General features: G+C 46.0%; 1 protein-coding gene across 2 annotated transcripts in view; it reads left to right on the top strand.

Moving 5' to 3' along the window:
- The first annotated feature begins 1,479 nt into the window (after nt 1-1,479).
- The window catches only part of WDFY3 (WD repeat and FYVE domain containing 3), a 271,593-nt gene continuing 263,503 nt past the window's right edge, over nt 1,480-9,569 (top strand). The window contains exon 1 of one of the 2 annotated variants that reach the window (XM_041759517.1): nt 1,480-1,498. The gene's annotated coding sequence lies outside the window, so the exon portion shown is untranslated. Of the gene's footprint in view, nt 1,499-1,610; nt 2,266-9,569 lie in introns of those variants that run through there. The other variant, XM_041759516.1, reaches the window with a different exon arrangement.

Here is a 9,569-nt window from a genome sequence, read left to right as displayed (position 1 = left end):
GCTGGTCTGTGTTTAAAACAAGTCAGTTGATTTTTTACTCTGTATTCATGCTATCCAATCTTTATTTCTGGAAATAAGCAGTTTTATAAGGAAATACTTGTTAAGAATTTTGCTGTAATTTTGCTTAGTAATAGACTGGAGAAACACGCAATCTAAATGAAGAATAAACATTAAAGGGCTAAAAAGTACACACACACAACACACAGGTCCTTTCTCTCTCCCTTTTTTTTAAATGCTTTGTTTTTAATAATTTATTCCAAAATGTATTTGGAATTTGAGACACAAAGCTGTCTGAAAGACTTGACTTTATTGGGGTTTGAAAGAGTTTTAGATGCTGATGAGGTTGTCGATTTCAATCAGAATTACTGGTTTGGAAGATGGCAACCGAAGTCTGGAACCTAACTGGGCACAGGTCACTTTGTGATGATCAAAGAACTGGAACCCCACCTCACTGACCCCATCAAAGCATACTAATATTTTTTTATTGAACATGTTCTTTTCATAGGACTTTGAAACACATTTTTATAGTAACCATGTTTTAGATTTAAACTTTAAAAAATGACTCATTTTGATGCAGCATCGAAAACTACATTTGAAAATATTTCTCCCCGTTATTTGTTCTGTTGAAGGAATTAACCTTTGAATGCATCTAGTTCTCTTATTCTGAAAGGGTAAGGTGCTTTTTTTTTTTTTTTTTTTTTTTTGATAGCCACCATCCCTAAGAAACAGAAATCATAGGCCCCCAAATCCAAGCGCTCGCACATATAATACCCCGTGTTTGGTGGCAGGTGCTGAACCCTGTGTTGGATCCTTACGAATGGATTCCATTTGCCAAAGGCAAAGTAGTTAAGAGGAAGCAAACATCAAGTTCCCCCTTGCTTCATCTTCGTGGAGGAAATTCACAAGCTTCTGTCGACTGCAGTATTAGGAAGATCGAATTTGTCCTTAGAGCAGTATTGCCCCTTCCCCCCCCCCCCCCCCGAAGCCTGTTCAGGGTCCCCGCGCATCGCTGCTGACTCAGGATGCCTCCGCCGCCAGAACCGAGGCTTGCCCCAAGTCGTCCACTGGGTTGATCAGGGACAGACCACAGAGGGACAAACTGACGACCTCTCAGTAGTTCTGGGTTTACCAAAGCCTGTGAGTCTGGTCTAGACACGATGTGTGTTAGGACTGCAAAGGTGTAAGTAATATCCTTTACGGGCGGGGGGGGGGACCCCACACCCTACAGTTTTAAGTGCACGGGCTCAAGGTCACCGAGGGAAGGCAACGCTGAGCCTGGGCGCCTCAGTCCTCGGTCCAGCTCCGGGCTGGAGCCAAAGCCGACACCTCCAGGAGTTTCAAAGCTGCGCAGTACAGCGGCGTGGGCCGTCCCTTTGTACTGGGGCTCCGGGAAGACCAGCGCAGCCTCCCCGGCGTCCGCCGCGGCAGCATCCGGCAAATGGGTGTAGGGGAGGGAGAGCAGCACCCAGCGAGCCCTTGGAGACGGGCGCCGGGGAGGGTGAGGAGCGAGGGAAGCGGGCGCGGCGGGCGCGGCGGAGCGCTGGTCCCGGGCAGCGAGGCCGGGCGCGCGCGCGTCCGGACGGGGGGGGGGACGGGGGGGGCGGGGGAGGGGCGCGTGGAAGCCGGACCCAGCGCCCGCGCCTGCGAGAGGGGCCGGAGGCGGCCCGTGAGGCGCGGGGCCGCGGGCGGCGGGGGCACGGAGGGAGGCCAGGAAAGGAAGCAAAGGCAGGAGGGGTGAGAGGAAGAGCGGCTGCGATTCCTGCGGCCGGCTCGGTAGGAGGAGCGGGAGGAGGATCCAGAGTCAGTCAGTCAGCAGCCGCGGGAGGTGGAGAAGCAGGAGGAGGAGGATCAAAGATGGCCACCAGCAGCTGCGGGGAACGGCAGCGGCCCCTCACTTCCCGGCAGGGTCCCTGCGGGTCGGCCCGGCCTTGATGGAGAGCGGCGGCTCGAGGAGCGCCGAGGCTGAGGCGGCGGCGGGGACCCAGCGACGAGGAGGCCGCGCGGGAGCAGGGCGCGGGGCCGCAGGAGGGACAGGCGGCGGCGTCGCTGCCCCGGCCGCCTAGCGCCGCTGCCCGCTCCGGCCGGCCGGTTCCCGCAGCTCGCGGCCGCGGAGGCGAGGCCCGCAAGCCCGCCCGCCCGCCCCCCGCCGTCCCGGGCCCGCCGCGGACGCCGCGCCCGCCGACCCCTGCCCGGCGCCGGCGCGCACCCGGGCCCGCCGCGGCCCCCGCTCCCGCTCCCGCTCCCGGGCCAGGCCCGCCCGCCCCGGTGAGTGCCCCCCGCCCGCGCCCCCTACCCCGCCCCGCGCCCCGCGCCCCGCGCCCCGCGCCCCGCGCGCCGCGCCGCTTTGTCTGTGCGGGGCGGAGGCGCTGCCCACTCGCGGCCCCGTGCCCGCAGCCCCCGCGGACAGGCCGCGGCCCAGCTGCCGCCCTCCCCCGGGACCGCGCTGCCCCGAGCCGCCGCCGCCGCCGCCGCCGCCGCCGCCGCCGGGGTTGGCCGCCTGCCCTGTGCCCTCCGCCGCGGCCTGGAGAGGGCGCCGTCGCGGTGGGGTCGGGGCTGGGGTCACGCGCGGCCGGCCGCGGGCGGGGCGGGGGCGGGGGCGGACAGCGCCCGACGTGGCCCCTGGCGAGCGGGGAGGTGTGACCTGGCCGCCCCGCGTGCGTCCGCTCGGGGCCCCCTGGCCGGACCCCGCGGGGTCCGCGCGCCCGGAGGCCCCTGCCCGTGCGGCGCCGAGCGAGGCCTGCATCCCTCGGGCGCTGTCTCCCGGGCTGCGGGCCTCCCCTGCCTGCTGATTCCCGAGCCCTGCTCTCCCCCAACGCCCTGTGCTGGAAACCCTTCGTGTGGGCAGGGAACCGAGCGGCTCCTGGGGTGTGTGTTTGCCCTTTTAGTCTCTCGTACACGGGATGTGGTGGCATCGCAAACATTCACGGTTACGGTGGGGTTCAAAAAGCAGGTGTGACCTTTCCCTGCCAGAAGCCTTGCGGCCCACCTGGCCAGCGTTTGGTCCCCAGGTGCAGCATTTGGTTGATTTATACCATTGAATTCTGACATCTGCAGCATTAGGTCCTCTTTTCTGCTGAGATAATCTGATAAAGCCGGACTGAAAGCATGTTTACTCTACGTGTGAATCCTTGCCTCTACTTCCAGTGCCTTGAAAATGGTTGTTTCCTGTGGGAAAATGGTGCTAATGCATAGGGAAAACATTTTTTTTTTTTTCCCAGTAATGGGTGTGAGTTGGTTAGTGCCAAATGCTTATTTGTAGTCTGAAAACCAAACAATTAAAAAAGAAATACAAAACCTTTTGCTTTGAGATAGCACTGTATTTCCAGGTGGGAATCGTTTGAGAGCAGGTTTAGAACAATTAGTTTCCACCATCCGGCGAAGAAAACAATGTAAAACAGAACCAAAAATATGTTGGCTAAAAAAAACGAACAAACGTGTGTGTTAGTGCACAGATCTAGCAAAAAATTAATCCTGCTTAAAAAAAAAAAAATCAAACTTTATGGTGGGACTCTAAGCACAGGAAATAGCTTGGTCTGTTTTTTTATATCTAGAAATACATATTGCATTAGACGGACTTGAGAACTCTTCCTAGAATATTTGAGCACAGTACTACATGTTATACTTTGAACTATTCATTCTCAGGCTGCTAGAAATATAGATTTAGACTACTAGCTTCTTTTTCTGAGTTGAAATCAATACATGTAAAAAATGTTAACATTTCTAATTTAAAATTTCTGCAAAAAGGAGATATGAATTAGAGAGCATGACGTCCTGCTCTTGCAAAATCTGTTAAACAGGAAAAGAAAATAAATGACCGTATAATATTTCAATATTAGTTGGATTATCTACTCGGAAGATTCTTTTTTTTTTTTTTTTTTTTTACTCGGAAGATTCTTAAACTTTGCAATATTAAGAGTTTATATCAGCCATTCTTAATTTAATGCATGTGCTTCAGAGAGGGTCCTTGAATCCTTAGAAAGCCTATGCAGAATGTAGCATATATTTCTTTTCTAGATAAAGAGTTCATGGAGTCATCACATTCCCAAAAGATATGGCTCCACAAAAGATTATGAAATAGTGGATATATAATTAATCTCCTGAATTTGGAAGGTAAAATTCTTAGAGACTTGATAGTTTATATTTATATCCTTCTCCTTGCAGTTATGGCTAAGAAATTTTTGTTATTGAGAGTTTACTACATACAAATCATTTTTCACGGTCTTACTGAACCCTCAGGAAAATATTAATCCCATTTTACTGATGAGGAGACAGATATTTAGAGATGCTTGTTCAAAGTCACACAGCCACTGGTGGGTCAACATTTGAACCCAGGCCGTCTAAAGTCAGAGCTAGCACTCTTAGCAACAAGGCTACACTAAGCTTTAAGTCAATGATAACATTTACTTGATGTTACAGTGAATAATTGATGTTTTGTTAAAATTGAAAAGTGGATCTGAGATAATTATAACATATATCCTGGAATTTTAGAGCCACTGATTCAATGTAGGAAGATAATGCAGATTATCTCAGCAAAAAAGAGGACCTTTAGTGATGCTGACCTCTCTTAATGATACTAATCTGAAATCATACCCACGGTAGGGCCATTTCTATAGCATCCTTGGAAGGATCATCCAGCCTCTGATTTTCATACCTATGTGATTACAAGTTCACTTCTTTTTTCAACATTTTAAATCTTTTTCTGTTTATGTAAGTTAAAATCTGCCTCCTAACATTTCTGCTAAATTCCAGTTTCCCTTTCGTATGTATGATGCATTTATCATCCATAAAAGAATTAAGAGATAAATGACTCCTTACTCTAATTTTTTTTGTCATCAGGTTTAATGAAGTATAATTTGCACGCAGCAGTAAAAGTTTTGACAAATATATACAATTGGATAATCACAATCAAGATATGAAACATTTCCATCAGACCAAAAGGTTCTCTCCCTCTGCCCCCAGCACCTGGCAACTATTAATCTTATTCATATCTCTATAGTTTTCTCTTTTCTAGAATATCATGTAAATGAAATCCTACAATGTGTAGTCTTGTCTGTCTTCTTTCACTGAGCATAATGATTTTGATACTAAGTTGTTGCATGTATCAATAGTTTGTTTAATGGTATGCTGATAAATGTAACAACCTGCTCTCCAAAGGGGGAAAAAAAAAAAACCTGATTTATACTATTTGCTAATTATTGCAGCATAAATACTATTATCATGGCCTGTGTTAAGGTATCTTGAGTCATGCCTCGTTTGAGTCAGTTATGAATAAAGCTTTTGTAAACAGTGTGAGGGACAAATGTTTTCAGTTTTCTTTTTTTTTTTTTTATTTTAATTTTTTTTTTTTAATTTTTATTTATTTATGATAGGCACACAGTGAGAGAGAGAGAGGCAGAGACACAGGCAGAGGGAGAAGCAGGCTCCATGCACCGGGAGCCTGATGTGGGATTCGATCCCGGGTCTCCAGGATCGCGCCCTGGGCCAAAGGTAGGCGCTAAACCACTGCGCCACCCAGGGATCCCCTGTTTTCAGTTTTCTTGAGTTGTACCTAGGAGTGGGATTATAGGGTCCTCAGAGAAGTGTGTATTTGTCGATAGCAATAACTTTCTGTGACTTGCCAGACTTTTCCAAATTGACTATACTATTTTGTATTCCTGCCAGAGTGTTAGGAGAATTTCAGTTGCACTGCATCCTTGTCAGTACTTATTATTGTCAGTTATTAAACTTCTGGCCATTAATTTGTGTGTAGCAGTCTCCTTTAATGTTTTTGACTTTTTAACTCATTTGTGGTAGTATTTGAACTAACAGAAGCTTTTGACTGAGATTGCTGAATAATTTTTTTTGACTTGTTCATCAGTCATCATCTCACTGTGAACTCAAAATGTTTCTTGATTATTATGAAATTGCCTTTCATGTTATTAGAATTGCTTTTTTGAGAGGAATCACTAGGGAATTCTGAAACCTAGCTGTTAACATCTTTAAAATGTGGCTAAGAAAAACCTAGGTAAAGCTTTGTTTCTTTCATAAAAATTTAGAATTAAAAACTCAAATTATGAAGCATTTCTTCAACTTTTGCTTAAACAAAAAGAGAGAGAGACAGAGAGAGAGAGAGAGAGACTGAGAGACTGAAATAATTTAGTCATGTAGACTCTGAACTCATCCAGGAACTTGTAAGAAGTGTTAATACATAAAAGATTGAAGCATTACTTTTCTGGTAATTAGAAAAATTAGAAAATTAGAAAGCCAATTTCCTTGTAATATTATAATGTATATTTCTAATTAAGTGCATTATTTTTTTGCTACTATCAGTTTGTCAAGTTTTATTTTTATTTTTATTTATTTTTTTTAAAGATTTTATTTATTTATTCATGATAGTCACACACAGAGAGAGAGAGAGAGGCAGAGAAAGGCAGAGGGAGAAGCAGGCTCCATGCACCGGGAGCCCGACGTGGGATTCGATCCCGGGTCTCCAGGATCGTGCCCCGGGCCAAAGGCAGGCGCCAAACCACTGCGCCACCCAGGGATCCCAAGTTTTATTTTTAATATATAATGTGTAAGCGTTAATGATATTTAGAGTGCTGATTTTCTTCAGAGAACTAAAATGGGTTTTAGTTTTTCCATTTGGAGTGACAACACATTTGAAGGCTAATCATTTAAATATAATTTAAAAGCAGTACATTTGTGATATTTTATTTTTTTTATTTTTTTTATTTTTTATTTTTTTTTAAGATTTATTTATTCATTCATGATAGACATAGAGAGAGAGAGAGAGGCAGAGACACAGGCAGAGGGAGAAGCAGGCTCCATGCAGGGAGCCCGACGCGGGACTCGATCCCGGAACTCCAGGATCGCGCCCTGGGCCAAAGGCAGGCGCCAAGCCGCTGAGCCACCCAGGGATCCCCTACATTTGTGATATTTTAGCATGCGTCCTTAACTATCACTTGTTACTTTACTGTCCAAACCTTACATACTTGGCTCTGGATTCATATATCCAGCTGCTGGTTTAGACATACCCAACTGAGATGTTCCATAGACTTGTCAACCTCAACCTATTCAAACCTCAACTCCTAATGTTTCCTTCCTGCAAAGTGTCCTCCTTCCTCCTCTCAATTTGAGAAAATGCCATTCTCATCTACCATGTCACTAGGTGGGCACCTGACTGTCATCTTCCACTCCTCTGTCTTCCTCAGTTTCCACTGAGGAAGTCCTCGGTCCATTTGCTTTTATGTTCTAAGTACTTCTCCTCCTAATAGGCCTTAATTTGGGCCTGTAATTTGGGCCTGTATTTCTCTGCTGAAGTATTACAGCGCTCCTCTATACATGATCTCCTTAGCTCTGGTCTCACCTCTGCACATCAGTTCCCCTCACACTCTTTCTAAAACAAATGCTTTTTTTCTGATTTTGAAAAATACACAATTGTGATGATTTCAATATGCATTTTTTTCTCTTTGAAAATTTTTAAGATACCCCAAGTCAACAAAGAGCCACTAAAGCATGGGCTACTAGTCTGTCCAAAGCTTTTTGTGACCTGGCTGTGGCTTCTCTGGTCTTATCTCTGACAGCGCGTCATTTATTTAAGAAAAAAAAAAGAAAAGAAAAAGAGAGATTTGAGTGTTTGCTGTGTGCTCTTCAGAGTGCTAGGTGATAGAGGTTTATCAAGCTTAAACTCGAGAGGGGGACAGACAAGTGTCTGCTATTGTCAGTTGGTACTAAGCGCCTAGGAGCAACATAAGGCTGGGTAAGGAGTTAGGTACTAGTAGGTTGCTGAGGTATGGGTGCCCGTGCCCTTAATAGACGGCGGCTGTATGAGAATGCCTCTGTTAATGGTGACATCTGAGCAGACTTGAAGGGAGTGAGAGTTTTAGATCTGTGTAGGTGCTGAGGCCTTGAAGAGGGAGGGTGCTTGAGATGTTCAGAGAAAAGGACAGTGAGAGCTGAGGTCAGGCTGGTGGAGGTGCCTGCAGACCCAGCAGGCCAGCATGAAGACTTTGACTTCTGAGCTCAGAGTTTGAGCCTAGAGTGTGTCCTCTGTGTGGACAGAGATGCATTCCTGTCTCCTGCTTGAAGTTTCTGAGGTATGCTACCTCTCCTACCTTAAGCCATTCCTTCTCTCAGGAGTAGTGCTGAGTTGTCTCTCCCGTGTTCCCTTAGCACTCTTTGTCATACCCATACTTAATAGCTGCTTTGTCTGTCTCCTCTCCCTAGGCTGAAGTCCTGGATTGTTTTTTAAAACCTCTAAATTCCTTTTTTTTTTTTTTTTTAAGATTTTATTTATTCATGAGAGACACACACAGGCAGAGAGACATAGAGGGAGAAGAAGGCTCCTCACAGGGAGGCCGATGTGGGACTCGAGCCCCAGACCCGGGATCACTCCCTGAACTAAAGGCAAATGCTCAACTGCTGAGCCATTCAGGCATCCTGAAAACCTCTAAATTCCTATTTCATTGCATTAATGTCTGTCGAATTTTAGAATTGCTGAAACTGGGGTAATTATTGAAAACTGGGTGAGAGATACTCAACAGTATTGCCTAGTGACTGCTACGTCATGGGAATGTGGATTCTGTTTTGCCAATCACTGTGCATTTAGTGCCCAAGCAATGAATCGTGCATAATTGTTCAATAAATACTTGGTGAATGATTAAGTGCATACCCGTATGCTTATTCTTTCTTCTCTTTCCCTTAAACCCATGGGCAAACTTCCCCCAAATTTCTTAAGATCTTTCCCTGCTACCTTATCCTTTATTTAATCACAAGCTCAAGAAAAGCCAATACTTCAGAAATTCATTCATTCATTCATTATAAATGAATGTAAATGTAACCAAGAAATGTAGGTAATTTCTTTCCAGGTTAAATAGGTGGGGGTTATAGCACAATTTTTGACTCATTTGCACTTCTGTTTTCCTTTCTTTGGTGGGAATTTTTTGAGGTTATTTTTTTAGGGGCTCTTGAATCTTTAATAAACAAGATACTGATAGGTCTAGAATATCACTTCTGTAAACAACTGAAGCAGGAGCAGAGTGTGAAAAGTCTAGTACCAGAAATAAAATCAACAGTTTTTCTTAGTGTGTTTCATTTGGATGAACAAACAATTAGAATTAGTTTATTCTCCTTACTATACTGGTGCGGGTCTTTGGGCTCTTTGTGCTCACCACTGTCTGAGTCTGTAGAAATGCCCAGCTGTAGTAGGGACTCTTCAACATATAGGTATCATCTTAAGCATGGAAATCTTGGGGCGCATGGGTGGTTGAGTTGGTTAAGTGTCTGCTTTTAGCTCAGGTCATGATCCCAGGGTCCTGGGATGAGCCTCACATGGGGTTCCTTGCTCAGTGGGGAGCCTGCTTCTCCCTCCCCTTCCTTATTATCTCCCCTCTGCTCGTGCACTTTCTCTCTCTCTCTCTCTCAAATAAGTAAAAATCTTTTTTTTTTTCTTTTTCTTTTAAAGAGAGAGACACACACAGAGGCAGAGACATAGGCAGAGGGAGAAGCAGGTTCCCTGCGGCGAGCCCCATGTGGGACTCAATCTCAGGAACCTGGGATCATGACCTAAGCCAAAGCAGACACTCAACCAC

This window comes from Vulpes lagopus, chromosome 6 (assembly GCF_018345385.1).
Source record: "Vulpes lagopus strain Blue_001 chromosome 6, ASM1834538v1, whole genome shotgun sequence".
Lineage (NCBI taxonomy): Eukaryota > Metazoa > Chordata > Mammalia > Carnivora > Canidae > Vulpes > Vulpes lagopus.
This window is presented reverse-complemented; position numbering and strand designations above follow the sequence as displayed.